General features: G+C 42.8%; 1 long non-coding RNA gene across 2 annotated transcripts; it reads left to right on the top strand.

The window, feature by feature from the left end:
* The first annotated feature begins 784 nt into the window (after positions 1-784).
* On the top strand, positions 785-15,987 carry LOC118938723 (uncharacterized). Of its 2 annotated transcripts, none has more exons than XR_016486362.1 (3): positions 785-1,294; positions 5,929-6,354; positions 6,537-7,286. It is a non-coding gene; the product is annotated as an uncharacterized LOC118938723 (long non-coding RNA). The 2 variants fall into 2 exon arrangements; XR_005035983.2 differs by lacking the exon at positions 6,537-7,286 and adding an exon at positions 14,816-15,987 and having other exon boundaries at positions 802-1,294.
* The last annotated feature ends 2,682 nt before the right edge of the window (positions 15,988-18,669 follow it).

Here is an 18,669-nt window from a genome sequence, read left to right on the forward strand (position 1 = left end):
AGGTGGCCTGGGTGAAGGAGCCAGAGGTGGCCTGGGTGAAGGAGCCAGAGGTGGCCCGGGTGAAGGAGCCAGAGGTTGCCTGGGTGAAGGAGCCAGAGGTGGCCCGGGTGAAGGAGCCAGAGGTGGCCCGGGTGAAGGAGCCAGAGGTGGCCCGGGTGAAGGAGCCAGAGGTGGCCCGGGTGAAGGAGCCAGAGGTGGCCCGGGTGAAGGAGCCAGAGGTGGCCTGGGTGAAGGGCTAGCCAGCTTGTGTCCTATCTGGAGGCGGAGAGACAAGTGGAAGGAGTGAGTAGCGTTGAATATACAATGGTAGTAGAGCCTGCACCAGTGAATATTTCTCGTCAACCTAGGGAGTTAAAAATGTGGACTTTGTATCATATTTTATTTTTATGTGTGATGTCTGTCTTTTCCCCCTTTCCTACTATGGATATATATATATATATATCCATAGTAGGAAAGGGGGAAAAGACAGACATCACACATAAAAATAAAATATGATACAAAGTCCACATTTTTAACTATATATATATATATTTTACCACTTGTACAGTAGGTGGCGGCATGCACCTCTTGACGCTTGTTTGCGGACCGCCATTATACATGAGAAAAAGAAGAGGATGACACAATCATTGGTTGATGTATGCAACGTCTGCGCAGTAGACGTCAGATCGAAGACAGTACATTATAAAGATAGGCAGAAACTGATTCTCCAATAGAAATCCCCCATCACGCTTGTAGGCAATGTTATCTAGCTAAACTCATGCGCAGTAACATGTCATCTGGTTTCACTGTCAAACACTTCTCATTGTTAGTCGTCTCGCGCCATACTACGCATGTGCAAACCGTAGTTCGATATAAAAGTTTTTGACAAAATTTCAATTTCAATTTGTCATTTTCACGAGGTTGGGGTAATACCATGTTCAACTACTTAAGACATTTGCTCGAATCTCGGTTTTGCCTTTAGATTTTGAGAAAATGAACAACTAAGGAATAATTTGTCACTTCTCTCATACCTCAAACCACGACCTTCGCAAGTGTTCCTGGCAGTCTCGTGATGTTGCGGCTTTGGGTTTAGAAACTGGATAATGTAGCTAGCTTTTTCCCACAACGGTTTCAAAAGGCCAGTAATTTACAATACCTGGCTGAAAATTACAACATTCTTGTTATTATAACCAATTTGTATTTTAATTTATGTCTGTAATTTAGTAAGTGCAGCAGCTACCGCCTCAGTCTGGGACTAAGAGCGTCGTCAATGGACGACTGCAAATTCATTAGGATTATAAATTCTTCTGACAAGGTGAGTTGAAACATTTCTAGCCTAATGTTACTGTAGATATCTAGCCAGTAGATCCTGACCCTACCATTACGCTTGTTAGCACTGAGCTGCACTAGGGTCGGAATAAAAGCCAATTTATGCTTGATCCTAAAATGTGAAATATGGTCTAGGCTTTTTATGGAGTGTGTGACGCAATTGCGGGGCATACAGAGGCCAAATCAAGCTCCATACCACATTCCCTTGGACATCTCACATTTTGTATCTTCTTCAATGAGTTTTAACGGTTGTTGGCATTGAATAAATATTGCATTACCGCCACCAACTAGACTGGAGTATAACTCTTTGCTTGAAAAAAAAAGGTAGAAATCAACAAATACCCTACCATATAACCCAACACTAGTTAAAAACCCACCACCCTATTCTACTAAATCTAGTTGTACCTCAGGCCAACAGCCTGAAAGGATGGGACACCACCACTCAACACACCCTGTAACTCTTCTGATGTCAAATCTCGTACACCCAAACACTTCTCTGCATATAATCTTACTAAAGCATATATCACTTGTTGGCCTGTCCATCTGTACGGGTACTGAGCTACTAGTCACAGCACTTCTCTCAGGATCCCTACCCCTTGACCCATCTTCCTAAATTTTTTCACTGCTTCCGCATATGACAAGTTCTGCAGTACTCTAACCCTGGTACCCTCAACCTGCCTCACTCTCACCGGACATTTCTGATCCCCAACCGCATGGGCACCCCTATAGATAACACATACCGCTTCTTTCCCCAATGCTACACATTCATTTTGTCTCATGCCCTTCTGCACACTTCTCACACCTAGGAACCTCCCTCCTACACACTGCTGCCACATGCCCATAAGCTTGACACATGTAACAACGTAATGTATTTGGTACAAAAGCTAGTAAGGGATAACTGATACACTATGTACAAAAGTATATGGACACTCCATCAAATTAGTGAATCCAGCTATTTCAGCCACACCCGTTGCTGACAGGTGTATAAAATTGAGCAAACAGCAGTAGACTTTCAACATGGCACTGTCATAAGATGCCAGCTTTCCAACAAGTCAGTTCGTCAAATTTCTGCCCGGCTAGATCTGCTCCGGTCAACTGTAAGTGCTGTTATTGTGAAGTGGAAACGTCTAGGAGTAACAACTGCTCAGCTGCAAAGTGGTAGGCCTCACAAGCTCACAGAATGGGACTGCCGAGTGCTGAAGTGCATAAAAATCATCTGTCATCAGTTGCAACACTCACTACCGAGTTCCAAACTGCCTCTGGAAGCAACATCAGCGCAATAACTGTTAGTCGAGAGCTTCATGAAATGGGTTTACATGGCTGAGTAGCCACACATGCATAAGATCATGCGCAATGCCAAGCGTCGGCTGGAGTGGTGTAAAGCTCACCGACATTGGACTCTGGAGCAGTGGAAATGCGTTTTCTGGAGTGATGAATCTCGCTTCACCATCTGGCAGTCCATAGGACGAATCTGGGTTTGGCGGATGGCAGGAGATCGCTACCTTCCCCAATGCATAGTGCCAACTGTAACGTTTGGTGGAGGAAGAATAATGGTCTGGGGCTATTTTTCATGTTTCGGGCTGGGCCCCTTAGTTCCAGTGAAGGGAAATCTTAATGCTACAACATACAATGAATGACATTCTAGATGATTCTGTGCTTCCAACTTTGTGGAAACAGGAAGGCCCTTTTATTTTTTTCAGCATGACAATGCTCCAGTGCACAAAGCAATAGATTTCTTGATAGAGAAATGATTTGTCGATCGGTGTGGATTGGCCTGCACAGAGCCCTGACCTTAACCTCATCAAACACCTGTGGGATGAATTGGAACGCTGACTGCGAGCAAGGCCTAATTGAACAACATCGGTGCCCAACCTCACTGATGCTCTTATGGTTGAAGAAAGCAAGTTCCTGCAGCAATGTTCCAACATCTAGTGGAAAGCCTTCCCAGAAGAGTGGAGGCTGATGTGCCAGCAAGGGGGGGACCAACTCCATATTAATACCTATGATTTTGGAACGAGCAGGTGTCCACATACGCTCAATGATCAAAAGTATGTTCTAAAGTCACTTTTGTCGGGCAAAGACTCAACATCAAAACGCAAAAGAACAGACAACGACTCAGTTTCTCCACTCACGCCACCCTGTCTGCGTCGCACCAAATAACGAGCATCACAAACACCGGATATGTTTATCTTCAGTTGGTCCACTTTCACATTTACCGCTACGCCAGTAATCATTCACCCTTTTCTTGAGAGCAAAAACAATTCACATCTCTTGTCCCCAGTAGTTTGATGCGGAGAACCTTCTCCCTCTCACCAACAAACACAAACAATTATCACAAGACCACTTCGGGTTACCTTCACCGATTCCACGGCACCTAATTCCGTTTTACCCCACCCTGAAAACATAAAAGGATCAGCCAAAAGGCAAGGTTCCACTTTTTCCAAAAATGTCACTCCTACCATCAGACTCATCCTAACCCTCGGTGCAAGCCTCTGGCTCTGATAACTTCACCACACCTGCCACCTCCGATACTTCGCCCTCATTCACTTCCATTTCTCCTCCTGTCTTCGATCTGGTGTACAGCTCACTCTGCTTACACGTTCTACTATTATTCTTCAACAAACCATTTCCATTTGTAACCAATTCAAGCTCACCCTCTAACTCCCTCTTTTTCTTCAACCTCCTCTGCTCCCCCATTCCTCCTCCGTAATTCAAGTAAATGTCTCCTTATGATAATACTAAATTTCTCCTAACATGAATCTTTCCCTCTGAAGCGATGTCATTCCCTGCATGCTCCAGCCCTCCCACTTCAGCTGCGACACAAGTGCAAATGACCACAATTTGTAACAATGTGTAGGGCTTCCATATAGCTCTGCGGTTTCATGATTTGTTGACAGTAGGTGGGGGGCGGTATGTCTTGTGTAAACACAAACTTACTTCCTTTACAATAGCCCTGCTGTGCTCCGCTAAGCGCAAGAAGTATGAAAGCCATGGCGTCTGTGGGAGGCTGCATCGCAGTAAATGCTGTACGGCCACTTCCGCTGTCAGATTGACCATATAAGAATTTGTTCTTAACTGACTTTCCTGGTTAAATAAAATTGAGGTATGTTGTTTCTGACCCATATCTCTCGCCGGCTCTGCAGTGTCTTAATAGTTCCTTCTCTCATTTCCGGGGTTGGGACATACACTACCGTTCAAAAGTTTGGGATAACTTAGAAATGTCCTTGTTTTTTGTTTTAGAAAAGCACTTTTTGTTAATTAAAATAACATTGAATTGATCAGAAATACAGTGTAGACATTGTTAATGCTGTAAATGACTATTGTAGCTGGAAACGGCTGCTTTAAAAATGGAATGGAATATCTACATTTATCAGCATCCATCACACCTGTGTTCCAATTGCATGTCACATCAACAGTGAAGATGCTGGCCTTCTAGGCAGAGTTAAAAGTCATATCTCTGTCCAGTGTCTGTTATTTTGTTATCTTAATCTTTTTATTTTTATTGGCCAGTCTGAGATATGGCTTATAGAAGGCCAGCATCCCGGAGTCGCCTCTTCACTGTTGACGTTGAGGCTGGTGTTTTGCATGTACTATTTAATGAAGCTGTCATTTGAGGACTTGTGAGGCATCTGTTTCTCAAACTAGACACTCTAATGTATTTGTCCTCTTGCTCAGATGTGCACTCCCACTCTTTCTATTCTGGTTAGAGACAGTTTGTGCTGTTCTGTGAAGGGAGTAGTACACAGCGTTGTACGAGCATCAGTTTCTTGGCAATTTCTCGCATGGAATAGCCTTCATTTTCAGAACAAGAATAGACTGACGAGTTTCAGAAGAAAGTTATTTGTTTCTTGCCATTTTGAGCCTGTAATCGAACCCACAAATACTGATGCTCCAGATACTCAACTCGTCTAAAGAAGGCCAGTTTTATTGCTTTAATAATCAGGACAACAGTTTTCAGTTGTGCTAACATAATTGCAAAAGGGTTTTCTAATGATCAATTAGCCTTTTAAAACGATAAACTTGGATTAGCTAACACAACATGCCATTGGAACACAGGAGTGATGGTTGCTGATAAATGTAGACATTCCATTAACAATCATCCATTTCCAGCTACAATAGTAGCTGTGTGTGTCTTTACACGTCTTAGGAGTCATTGTCCATGTTCGAATACCCGTACATGCATTCTAAATAGTAGGCATTTTGGGAATGTGATTATTAGTATTTTTTTTATATATATATAGTATGTGAAATTTCGAAAATGTAGTGTGATTTAAGTGCCAAGATATCAAACTCATTTTGCCTTTTCATCAGGTAGAATTCATTTCACACTATTGAGGAGACAATAGTCTTTCGAGATTCACATGTTTGACAACAGCTCATAATAGCTGATGGGTTGCGCTGTACAAAAATGAACGAATGTCTGGAATCAACATAATTGCGCATTAGATTATACGTTTTCAGTATAATTAGCCTAGTATGCTGATATGTTTTGCTTACTGCATTAGTTTTTATTAAACGGTACATTCTAAATAGTATACAGTTTAAGGCAAGCCAGATTTCAGACACGGCGACTGTTGTAATGAGCAGTGTCTCTACTGTGTGTGCGAATGTGTCCCTCAGGGCTGAACTCCCCAGTACCTGCTTTTATGAGGAGAGGCAGATTGGAACTAGTGAACAATGATCCGCTTCTCGCACCCAGTAACTTCAAGGAGGATGAGTGGACCCCTCGACTGGAGAGATGCTGGAGTTATGTAGTGAAAGCAGAGCAGAAAGAGATCACTGTCACAGTGAAAGAAGAAGGAAAAATAAGCTTTCGGAATGAAAGGGGAGGCTCTGACAAGATTGAAAGAAGAGGAGGACGTTACAGTGAAAGAGGGGGAGGAAGAGATGACAGTCCCAGTGAAAGAAGAGGATGACGTTACAGTGAAAGAGGGGGAGGAAGAGATGACAGTCCCAGTGAAAGAAGAGGATGACGTTACAGTGAAAGAGGGGGAGGAAGAGATGACCCAGTGAAAGAGGAGATTGGAGATCTGATTAACACCAGGAGTAAGTATACCGTCTTAAAAACAGGAACTGCTGTTGAACGATGTTTGGTTTTAAAGGGGTTCTACTGAAGTTCTACACCTATATGTTGTTCTATACTGTAGGGATTGTTAAAGCTACAAAGATTAGATTGCTTCCAACATTAATGGAGCAAATACTCTCATTATATTTATCTCTTTCTGTAGTGCTTTTCTGTAGTGGTACGGCCAGAGAATTGCCCTAAAGGCGGTTATGCCCACTTCTGACACAAGGGTATAAAACCTGTGAGTAAAGAATTTACAGGAGACTACGTGACCCAAGCTGCAGCCAAGGTCTAAAAAGTCAACAAACCCAGAACGCAACACAAGTTTGAAGACAAAGCAATCTTTTTCTACCCAAGCTACGGATGAGTAGCTGTGTCTAAGCGGGTGAATTCAAGCCGGACCCCCTTAGCATCCAATCCCAGCGACTCGTGGTATCTAAACGGTTTCATTCCTATTCTGTGAGCTCTGATCTTCAGAGCTGTCTGACCTCAGAAGACCCCTTCCAGAGCAAGGGTGAGGGAACAGACTCCTAAGCCAAAAGGACACTGACATCGTGAGGACGACCGGAAAGGTGCGCCGGAGAAGTGTGTCATCGAGCAGCCTGAACGGTCCACGCAGAGAATCCTCTGAGGTCTTCCCCACGTAATTACATCACTATATTCTGACCCATAAGAGCGGCAGTTTGGAGCAAGGCTAGGGTTAGAATAGCATAGCTGACAAATTCACCCAAATGTATATATCTCTGGTGTACTTTCTTTTTTCTCTCTCTCTTTGAAATCCCCATTTTGGGTAACACGCGCCATAGTGTGTTGGCCCGTTATACTAAGTTTTAATCAATAGCCTATAATGTGTTTTGTCTGTGTATCTTTTATCATCATTTTAGCTTTCTAGTAAATAAATATTCAACTAAGATTGGTGTGGTACGAACTCATTGGTGAGACCCGGGTCCATGCAGATTCATGGACTATATATGACGTTCAGAACGAGATTCAGTTAATCACGCAATTAGAAACTTTTAATCATTCGATGAACAACAGTCGTCACATTAACTAATACAACGTCACTACACTACCCTGATACCACTAGACTGGTAGGACCTACCCTGATACCACTAGACTGGTAGGACCTACCCTGATACCACTAGACTGGTAGGACCCACCCTGATACCACTAGACCGGTAGGACCTACCCTGATACCACTAGACTGGTAGGACCTACCCTGATACCACTAGACCGGTAGGACCTACCCTGATACCACTAGACTGGTAGGACCTACCCTGATACCACTAGACCGGTAGGACCTACCCTGATACCACTAGACTTGTAGACTGGTAGGACCTACCCAAAGAGAAAAGTTTTAAAAATAATGGGAAAAGTCTCTAAATACAACATAATAAAAAGTACATTTGAATGACACTAAGTGGCAGTGTTTTTACAACTAATGTCGGTTTGCCTGAGGCTGATGCCGTACAGGGGTTTGTACACATGCATAAACACACACTCATTCAAATAAACACATACAAGAACACACACATACATGTAATAGTGGCAGACATGCACACAAACATATACAGTTGGCATTGCTGTTATGATTTTGTTTGGGCAAAACTAATCATGGCGGTGTTCGCCTTAGCAATCTCACTAGGATAAAGACCTCCTCCATTCCTGCCATTATTGAAAGAGATCATGATACCTCTCATCTCAAAATAGGGATACTTAATGTTAGATTCCTTACTTCAAAGGCAATTATAGTCCATTAACTAATCACTGATCATAATATTGATGTGATTGGCCTGACTGAAACATGGTTTAAGCCTGATGAATTTACTGTGTTAAATGAGGCCTCACCTCCTGGCTACGCTATTGACCATATCCCCCGTGCATCCCACAAAGGCGGAGGTGTTGCTAACATTTACGATAGCAAATTTCAATTTACAAAAAAAAAAAATATGGCGTTTTTGTCTTTTGAGCTTCAAGTCATGAAATCTATGCAGCCTACTCAATCACTTTTTATAGCTACTGTTTACAGGCCTCCTGAGTTCCCTGAATTCCTATCGGACCTTGTAGTCATAGCAGATAATATTTTAATCTTTGGTGACTAATATTCACATGGAAAAGTCCACAGACCCACTCCAAAAGGCTTTCGGAGCCATCATCGACTCAGTGGGTTTTGTCCAACATGTCTCTGGACCTACTCACTGTCACAGTCATACTCAGGACCTAGTTTTGTCCCATGGAATAAATGTTTTTCCTCATAATCCTGGACTATTGGACCACCATTTTATTACGTTTTAAATTGCAAAAATATTCTGCTCAGACCCCAACCAAGGAATATCAAAAGTCGTGCTATAAATTCACAGACAACACAAAGATCCTTGATGTCCTTCCAGATTCCCTCTGTCTACCCAAGGACGCCAGAGTACAAAAATCAGTTAACCACCTAACTGAGGAACTCAATTTAACCTTGCGCAATACCCTAGATGCAGTTGCACCCCTACAAACTAAAAACATTTCTCATAAGAAACTAGCTCCCTGGTATACAGAAAATACCCAAGCTCTGTAGCAAGCTTCCAGAAAATTGGAATGGAAATGGCGCCACACCAAACTGGAAATCTTCCGACTAGCTTGGAAAGACAGTACCGTGCAGTATCGAAGAGCCCTTACTGCTTCTCGATCATCCTATTTTTCCAACTTAATTGAGGAAAATAAGAACAATCCGAAATTCCTTTTTGATACTGTCGCAAAGCAAAAAAGCAGCATTCCCCAAGAGAGGATGGCTTTCACTTCAGCAGTAATAAATTCATGAACTTCTTTGAGGAAAAGATCATGATTATTAGAAATCAAATTACGGACTCTTTAAATCTGCGTATTCCTTCAAAGCTCAGTTGTCCTGAGTCTGCACAACTCTGCCAGGACCTAGGATCAAGAGAGACACTCAAGTGTTTTAGTACTATATCTCTTGACACAATGATGAAAATAATCATGGCCTCTAAACCTTCAAGCTGCATACTGGACCCTATTCCAACTAAACTACTGAAAGAGCTGCTTCCTGTGCTTGGCCCTCGTATGTTGAACATAATAAACGGTTCTCTATCCACCGGATGTGTACCAAACTCAATAAAAGTGGCAGTAATAAAGCCTCTCTTGAAAAAGCCAAACCTTGACCCAGAAAATATAAAAACTATCGGCTTATATCGAATCTTCCATTCCTCTCCCCAAAAATGTTGCGCAGCAACTCACTGCCTTCCTGAAGACAAACAATGTATACAAAATGCTTCAGTCTGGTTTTGGACCCCATCATAGCACTGAGACTGCACTTGTGAAGGTGGTAAATTACCTTTTAATGGCATCAGACCGAGGCTCTGCATCTGTCCTCGTGCTCCTAGACCTTAGTGCTGCTTTTGATACCATCGATCACCACATTCTTTTGGAGAGATTGGAAACTCAAATTGGTCTACACGGACAAGTTCTGTCCTGGTTTAGATATTATCTGTCGGAAAGATATCAGTTTGTCTCTGTGAATAGTTTGTCCTCTGACAAATCAACTGTAAATTTCGGTGTTCCTCAAGGTTCCGTTTTAGGCCCACTATTGTTTTCACTATATATTTTACCTCTTGGGGATGTCATTTAAAAACATAATGTTAACTTTCACTGCTATGCGGATGACACACAGCTGTACATTTCAATGAAACATGGTCAAGCCCCAAAATTGCCCTCGCTAGAAGTATGTGTTTCAGACATAAGGAAGTGGATGGCTGCAAACTTTCTACTTTTAAACTTGGCCAAAACAGATATGCTTGTTCTAGGTCCCAAGAAACAGAGATCTTCTGTTGAATCTGACAATCTTAATGGTTGTACAGTCGTCTCAAATAAAACTGAAGGACCTCGGCGTTACTCTGGACCCTGATCTCTCTTTTGAAGAACATATCAAGACTGTTTCAAGGACAGCTTTTTTCCATCTACGTAACATTGCAAAAATCAGAAACTTTCTGTCCAAAAATGATGCAGAAAAATTAATCCATGCTTTTGTCACTTCTAGGTTAGACTACTGCAATTCTATAATTTCCGGCTACCGGATAAAGCACTAAATAAACTTCAGTTAGTGCTAAATACAGCTGCTAGAATCCTGACTAGAACCAAAAAAATTGATCATATTACTCCAGTGCTAGCCTCCCTACACTGGCTTCCTGTCAAGGCAAGGGCTGATTTCAAGGTTTTACTGCTAACCTACAAAGCATTACATGGGCTTGCTCCTACCTATTTCTCTGATTTGGTCCTGCCGTACATACCTACATGTACGCTACGGTCACAAGACGCAGGCCTCCTAATTGTCCCTAGAATTTCCAAGCAAACAGCTGGAGGCAGGGCTTTCTCCTATAGAGCTCCATTTTTATGGAATGGTCTGCCTACCCATGTGAGAGACGCAAACTCGGTCTCAACCTTTAAGTCTTTACTGAAGACTCATATCTTCAGTGGGTCATATGATTGAGTGTAGTCTGGCCCAGGAGTGTGAAGGTGAACGGAAAGGCTCTGGAGCAACGAACTGCCCTTGCTGTCTCTGCCTGGCCGGTTCCCCTCTTTCCACTGGGATTCTCTGCCTCAAACCTTATTACAGGGGCTGAGTCACTGGCTTACTAGGGCTCTTTCATACCGTCCCTAGGAGGGGTGCGTCACTTGAGTGGGTTGAGTCACTGATGTGATCTTACTGTCTGGGTTGGCGCCCCCCCTTGGGTTGTGCCGTGGCGGAGTTCTTTGTGGGCTATACTCGGCCTTGTCTCAGGATGGTAAGTTGGTGGTTGAAGATATCCCTCTAGTGGTGTGGGGGCTGTGCTTTGGCAAAGTGGGTTGGGTTATATCCTACCTGTTTGGCCCTGTCCTGGGGTATCATCGGATGGGGCCACAGTGTCTCCTGACCCCTCCTGTCTCAGCCTCCAGTATTTATGCTGCAGTAGTTTGTGTCGGGGGGCTAGAGTCAGTTTGTTATATCTGGAGTACTTCTCCTGTCTTATCCGGTGTCCTGTGTGAATTTAAGTATTCTCTCTCTAATTCTCTCTTTCTCTCTTTCTTTCTCTCTCTCTGAGTACCTGAACCCTAGGACCATGCCTCAGGACTACCTGGCATGATGACTCCTTGCTGTCCCCAGTCCACCTGGCCGTGCTGCTGCTCCAGTTTCAACTGTTCTGCCTGTGATTATTATTATTTGACTTGTAATTTATGAACATTTGAACATCTTGGCCATGTTCTGTTATAATTTCCACCCGGCACAGCCAGAAGAGGACTGGCCACCCCACATAGCCTGGTTCCTCTCTAGGTTTCTTCCTAGGTTTTGGCCTTTATAGGGAGTTTTTCCTTGCCACCGTGCTTCTACACATGCATTGCTTGCTGTTTGGGGTTTTAGGCTCGGTTTCTGTACAGCACTTTGAGATATCAGCTGCTGTACTAAGGGCTATATAAATACATTTGATTTGATGATTTTAGTTGTCCTTGATGTCCTTTGTTTGAAATGTATTATTATTTATATTTTTGCATTGTTGTTTGCTTTTTTTCTTCTGTTTTTCCTTTTTCCTCTTTAGTTCATTCTCTTGGTTGTTGGTGCATTGGGGGTTTCTTGGGGGTGGGGAATGGAATGAATTGTATTTATATTTTCTTCCTTGGGGGGCTGTGTCGAGGGGTCTCGAATGGTTGAGGGACAGCTATTGGGGAACTGTGGGGGGATATTGGCGGGTTCGGATTCACGTTTTTTGGTCTGGTGGTAGATCGGTCAACATGCCCTTGAGCAGGGCATTGACCCTGGATGCTTCTGTGTGTCGCTCTGAATGGGAATCTGTTGGATGATTGGTATGATGTAGTTATTGAGCGGCTTCACTGCAAGTGTATTGTATGTTTCGAATATTCAATAAAAATTCAATTTAAAAAAACAATGCATCTGCCACGCTGATCCTCAACACTGGGGCCCCTCAGAGCTGCGTGCTTAGTCCCCTCCTGTACCCCTGTTCACCCACGACTGCGTGGCCAAGCACGACTCCAACACCATCATTTAAGTTTGCTGAAGACAACAGTGGTAGATAGGCCTGATCACCGACAACGATGAGACAGCCTATAGGGAGGAGGTCCGAGACCTGGGAGTGTGGTGCCAGGACATCTCCCTCAATGTGAGCAAGACAAAGGATCTTATTGTGGACTATAGGAAAAGGAGGGCTGAACAAACCCCCATTAACATTGACGAGGCTGAAGTGGAGCAGTTCGAGAGTTTCCCGTTCCTTCGTGTCCACATCACTAATGAACTATCATGGTCCAAACACACCAAGACAGTTGTGAAGAGGGCACGACAACACCTCCCCCCCCCCCAGGAGACTGAAAAGATTTGGCATGTGTCCCCAGATCCTCAAAACGTTCTACAGCTGCACCATTGAGAGCATTCTGACCAGTTGCATCACTGCCTAGTATGGCAACTGCTCGTAAGGCACCTCCAGTGGGTAGTGTGTTCGGCCTAGTACATCACTGGGGCCAAGCTTCCTGACATCCAGGACCTATATACTAGGTGGTGTCAGAGGAAGGCCTCAAAAATTGTCAAAAACTCCAGTCATGGACTGTTCTCTGCCACCGCACGGCAAGTGATACCGGAGCACCAAGTCTAGGACCAAAAGGCTCCTCAACAGCTTCTACCCCCAAGCCATAAAGCTGCTGAACAATTAATCAAATGGACACCCGGACTGTTTACATTGACTCCGTACTGGTACCCCCTATATATAGCCTCGTTATTGTTATGTCATTTCTTGTTCAACTTTTTTTTTTTACTTTTGTTTATTTGGTAAATATTTTCTTAACCAATAATGCAGTTCAATAAATAGAGTTAAGGGATTGTAAGTAAGCATTTCACGGTAATAATTGTTGTGTTCGGCACGTGACAAATAAAATTAGATTTGAATTTGACCGAGCTTGAATAATGGGCAAATGTTGCACAATCCAGGTGTGGAAAGCTCTTAGAGATTTACCCAGAAAGACTCCGAGCATTAATTGCTGCCAAAGGTGCTTCTACTAATTTAAATTAGATATTATTTCTGTATTTCATTTTCAACAAATGTGCAACAATTTCACAACCTGTTTTCCCTTTGAATTCAGGCTGTAACACAACACTGGAAAAAAAGGGTGTGAATACTTTCTGAAAGCACTGTAGATTGTTCTGAAAGCACTGTAGATTGTTCTGAAAGCACTGTAGATTGTTCTGAAAGCACTGAAAGCACTGTAGATTGTTCTGAAAGCACTGTGTGTGTGTGTGTGTGTGTGTGTGTGTGTGTGTGTCAGAGTGGCTGGAAAGATAAAGACACACAAGCGGAAGAAACCTGAGAGACAGACCAAGAATCACTTACACAGAGGATGAGATCCCCAAAGATGACCACTACCTCTGAGTCATCTCTCTTTCTCTCTCTCCCACTCTGGTGTTTTACATTTTAACATGTTCTGTTTATCTTTCTCTCTCCCAGACTGTGAGGACTGCAAGTCTTTCTTCACGGAGCAGTACAGGTGCATCAAAGCTGGGACTGGGAGGCTGAAAAACAGCTTCTATCTCAAGGCCATCAGACTGTTAAATAGCCATCACTAGCACATAGAGGCTGCTGCATATATACATAGACTTGAAATCACTGGACACTTTAATAAATGGAACACTAGTAACTTTAATAATATTAACAAATATTGTATTACTCATCTCATATGTATATACTTTATTATATTCTACCGTATCTTAGTCTATGCTGCACTGACATTGCTCGTCCAAATATTTATATATTCTTAATTCATAATTCCTTTACTTAGATTTGTGTGTATTGGGTATATGTTATGGAATTGATAGCTATTACTTGTTAGATACTACTGCACTGTCAGATCTAGAAACACAAGCATTTCACTACACCTGCAATAACATCTGCTTAACACGTGTATGTGATCAATAAAATTTGATTTGGAATTCCTTCAACCTCACGGTAATGTAAATCATGTTACATTAGCACTGTAATGTAACATTGTGTCTGAATACTTTCCGAAGGCACTTTATATCAGTCAATATTGATATACAATATACAGCAGAAACAATTCATATTATGCATCATTTTGGAAAATGCCACCGAACGGCATCGGAGTTAAGAGGTCATTGCTACGTGCAATAAGTTATCACACGCAGCTTTTTAAGTCAGAAAATGCGCATATTGTCTTGAATGTGATTTTTTTTAAAAAATATTTGCATGAAAATCTGATGACAATTTAATGGAAGCCTAGCTAATGACAAATTTATCATTGCGTTTAAACTTTTTTTCTGTTGTGTATTATCATATCCTGAGATGTTCCTGTGCAGGTCACATAGTCAGGATAATATCTATATTGTAAATGTATTTGTTGTGATTTCCCTTCTCTTAATTTCTCTCTCTCTTTCTCACACACACACAGATGTGAACGTTGAGTCTTACCAGATCTTCTCGTGCGCTGGCCGTCCGTTCTCCTTCACCTCTCAGATCTTCCTCCTCAAGCACATAAAGAGATGTCACCATGATGAGTATGTCAGACTGTTGAGGAGTGGAGAGATCAGATCAGAGAATCTCATGTCCTCCAGCAGCTCACAACACCATGGAACCACCACAGCTTTATTCAACCCAGCTCCCACCAGGAGCCAAAGCCACACCACACCACTGTTCTCAGTGTGGGGAGAGCTTCATTAAAGATAATCTCAGAACACACCAACGCATTCACACAGGAGAGAAGCCGTTCCACTGCTCCCAGTGTGGGAAGTTTCAGGGAGTCAGGAAATTTAAAGATACATGAGCGCATTCACACAGGACAGAAGCAATTCCACTGTTCCCAGTGTGGCAAGAGCTTCAGGAAGTCAGGAAATTTCAAGATATGTGGGAAGAGCTGTGGGAAGTGTGGGAAGAGCTTTGGTTTCATAGACGTTCTAACAGCACACCCAGCGCACTCACACAGGAGAGAAACCGTTCCACTGCTCCCAGTGTGGGAAGAGTTTCAATACAGGGACTGATTACAATAGACAAGTTCACTCACACATGAGAGAAGCCGTTCCACTGCTCCCAGTGTGGGAAGCATTTCAGGAAGTCAGGAAAGTTAAAAATAAACTAGCGCATTCACACAGGAGAGAAGCCATTCCACTGCTCCCAGTGTCAGAAGACTTTCATTCTAAATCTAAAGACGCACCAGTGTTCTTAAGAAGTAAAGAAGATTACACTTGTAATTAGGATGGTAATGTGACAATGAGATTCATTAACTTTATATTCTATCAAGAAACATGACTGAAGTATTTTGTACGTAGATACCAGGTTTGGGATTAGTTCAGGAGGTACAATTTAAATTCCATTTCTCTTCCAATGTTTTTCAATTAGTCAAATTTGGACTTGACATGGAATTGACCCCAACTCTGATAGATAATGTTGAATTATTCTGATAAGATATTCAGGAAACTCACATTTAAATATAGTAAATTACGCATGTGTATTTTAAATGTAAATATTTAACTAATCTTTATGAACTGAAATGTATACCCCCTCAAATCATAAACATGGCAAGATTTAAATCTGTTTTTGATATCATATTAAAATACACATCTCCTATCCTTCGTTGCTCGTCTTGTCAGATATGAGCAACTCACACCCAGAGAAGGATTCTCTCATCTTCATCATTCTATGTATTCACTGTTGATGGTCTGACTCCCGGTAGGGAGTTGTTCTGAGGCCAGTTTATTTTCTCTCCAGGGGCCTCATTTATAACCTTTGTGTAAATTTAACACTAAATAGCTGCATGTGCCATTTCTAAAAAGACTATGCACGCACAAAAATATATTTTTAAACTTGATGCACCTCAGAAATGCGCATGTTTCCCGTTATAAACCAGGCCTGCCGTAAAACTGTGTAAAACTAGCGTTCAAAAGTTTGGGGTCACTTAGAAATGTACTTGTTTTTGATAGAAAAACAATTTAGCAATTGTCTATTTAAATAACATCAAATTGATCAGAAATACAGTGTAGATAATGTTGTGAATTACTATTGTAGCTGGAAACGACGGATTTGTAATGGAATGTCTACATAGGTGTACAGAGGCCCATCATCAGCAACCATCACTCCTGTGTTACAATGGCACGTTGTGTTAGCTAATCCAAGTTTATCATTTTAAAAGGCTAATTGATCATTAGAAAACCCCTTTTCAATTATGTTAGCACAGCTGAAAACTGTTGTCCTGATTAAAGAAGCAATAAAACTGGCCTTCTTTAGACTAGTTGAGTATCTGGAGCATCAGCATTTGTGGGTTCGACTACAGACTCAAAATGGCCAGAAACAAAGACCTTTCTTCTGAAACTCATCAGTCTATTCTTGTTCTGAGAAACTGAAGATCTCATACAATGCTGTGTACTACTCCCTTCACAGAAAAGTGCAAACTGTCTCTAACCAGAATAGAAAGAGGAGTGGGAGGCCCCGGTGCACAACTGAGCAAGAGGACAAGCACATTAGAGTGTCTAGTTTGAGAAACTGTCCCTAGCACAAGATGCACCTGTGTAATGATCATGCTGTTTAATCAGCTTCTTGATATGCCACACCTGTCAGGTGGATGCACTATCTTGGCAAAGGAGAAATGCTCACTAACAGGGATGTAAACAAATTTGTGCACAAAATCTGAGAGAATTAAGCGTATGCATTTCTGCGTATGGAACATTTCTAGGATCTTTTACTTCAGCTTATGAAACATGAGACCAACACTTTAAATGTTGCGTTTATATTTTTGTTCAGTATAATAGCATATAGATAAATTAAAAGTTTTAAAAAATTATAAAAAAATAAACTAGGTAGTGATTGAAGGTCAGGTTATCCTTGCTTGTCAGTTCCATCTCTAGTAAACAACACCATATTCTCAGTTAATGGACCAATCATATGCTACACCAGGAAAACAATCAACTGTATTGAGGGATTGTTAATAATTAAGTGTTGGTTATTCAGGCTAAGCCTTGTTTTATCTTAATCATAATTAATTCCTAATCTAAGTACATGTTTTGCTGCACCAATATATCCCAGATGTGTTGGGAAGATTCATAGACCAGCAGGCAGGACTAATAGGAGTTTAGCCTCTTGTCTGAGAACGTAATGACCTGTAACGGTTTGGAGCTGGACACATGCACGCAGGGTGGAGCGTGGGGAGGGTGTTAGACCGTTCACCTTGAGAAATAGGCCTACTGAGAAAGGCCTACTATTGAGAAATACTGACAGCAATGGGAAAAACAATCTACATTTAAAAGAAGAAATTGGGAACAAATTGTCTGTTTTAATGACTGACTCCAATGTCCTCATAAATGGCTACATATCAAATATCAACCTAATCCCTTTACATGAAATATGGTGCCATATGGGATACTGTCAATATGTTACTGTAGCTCTAATCATAAAGCCTAGAAAGGGACAAACGACCACACTCTGGCCCTTCTGTTAAACAGGACATCAGTTCCTTCACTTTCTAACACCACACGGTTCAAGTAATAAAGATTTTTGTTTTAATGATTTAATGTGTCTGTTTGTTCGTTAGAGAGAGCAAGAGAGAGATGAGAGGTAGGGTGAGAAAGAAGGAGAGAGAGACAGGGAGAGATGAAAGACAAAGAAAGAGATGTATGGAGAGAGAGACAAAGAGAAAAATAGATGGATCAGTGTAAGAGGGCAAGAGAGAGGGCAGGAGAGAAAGAGAGGGAAAGGGAGAGAGGGCAGGAGAGAGGGCAGGGGAGAGAGAGAGGGCAGGAGTGAGGGCAGGGGAGAGAGAAGGCAGGAGAGAGAGAGGGCAGGGGAGAGAGAGGGCAGGAAAGAGAGGGCAGGGGAGAGAGATGGCAGGAGTGAGGGGAGAGAGACAGGGCAGGAGAGAGGGCAGGGGAGAGAGATGGCAGGAGAGAGAGAGGGCAGGGGAGAGAGAGGGCAGGAGAGAGGGCAGGGGAGAGAGAAGGCAGGAGAGAGAGAGGGCAGGGGAGAGATGGCAGGAGTGGGGGCAGGGGAGAGAGAAGGCAGGAGAGAGAGAGGGCAGGGGAGAGAGAGGGCATGAGAGAGGGCAGGGGAGAGAGAGAGGGAAGGAGTGAGGGAAGGGGAGAGAGAGGGCAGGAGTGAGGGCATGGGAGAGAGAAGGCAGGAAAGAGAGAGGGCAGGGGAGAGAGAGGGCAGGGGAGAGAGAGAGGGCAGGAGTGAGGGCAGGGGAGAGAGAAGGCAGGAGAGAGAGAGGGCAGGGGGAGAGAGGGCAGGAGAGAGGGCAGGGGAGAGAGGGCAGGAGAG

Source organism: Oncorhynchus mykiss, chromosome 14 (assembly GCF_057628025.1).
Source record: "Oncorhynchus mykiss isolate SJ-2025 chromosome 14, ASM5762802v1, whole genome shotgun sequence".
Taxonomy (NCBI): domain Eukaryota; kingdom Metazoa; phylum Chordata; class Actinopteri; order Salmoniformes; family Salmonidae; genus Oncorhynchus; species Oncorhynchus mykiss.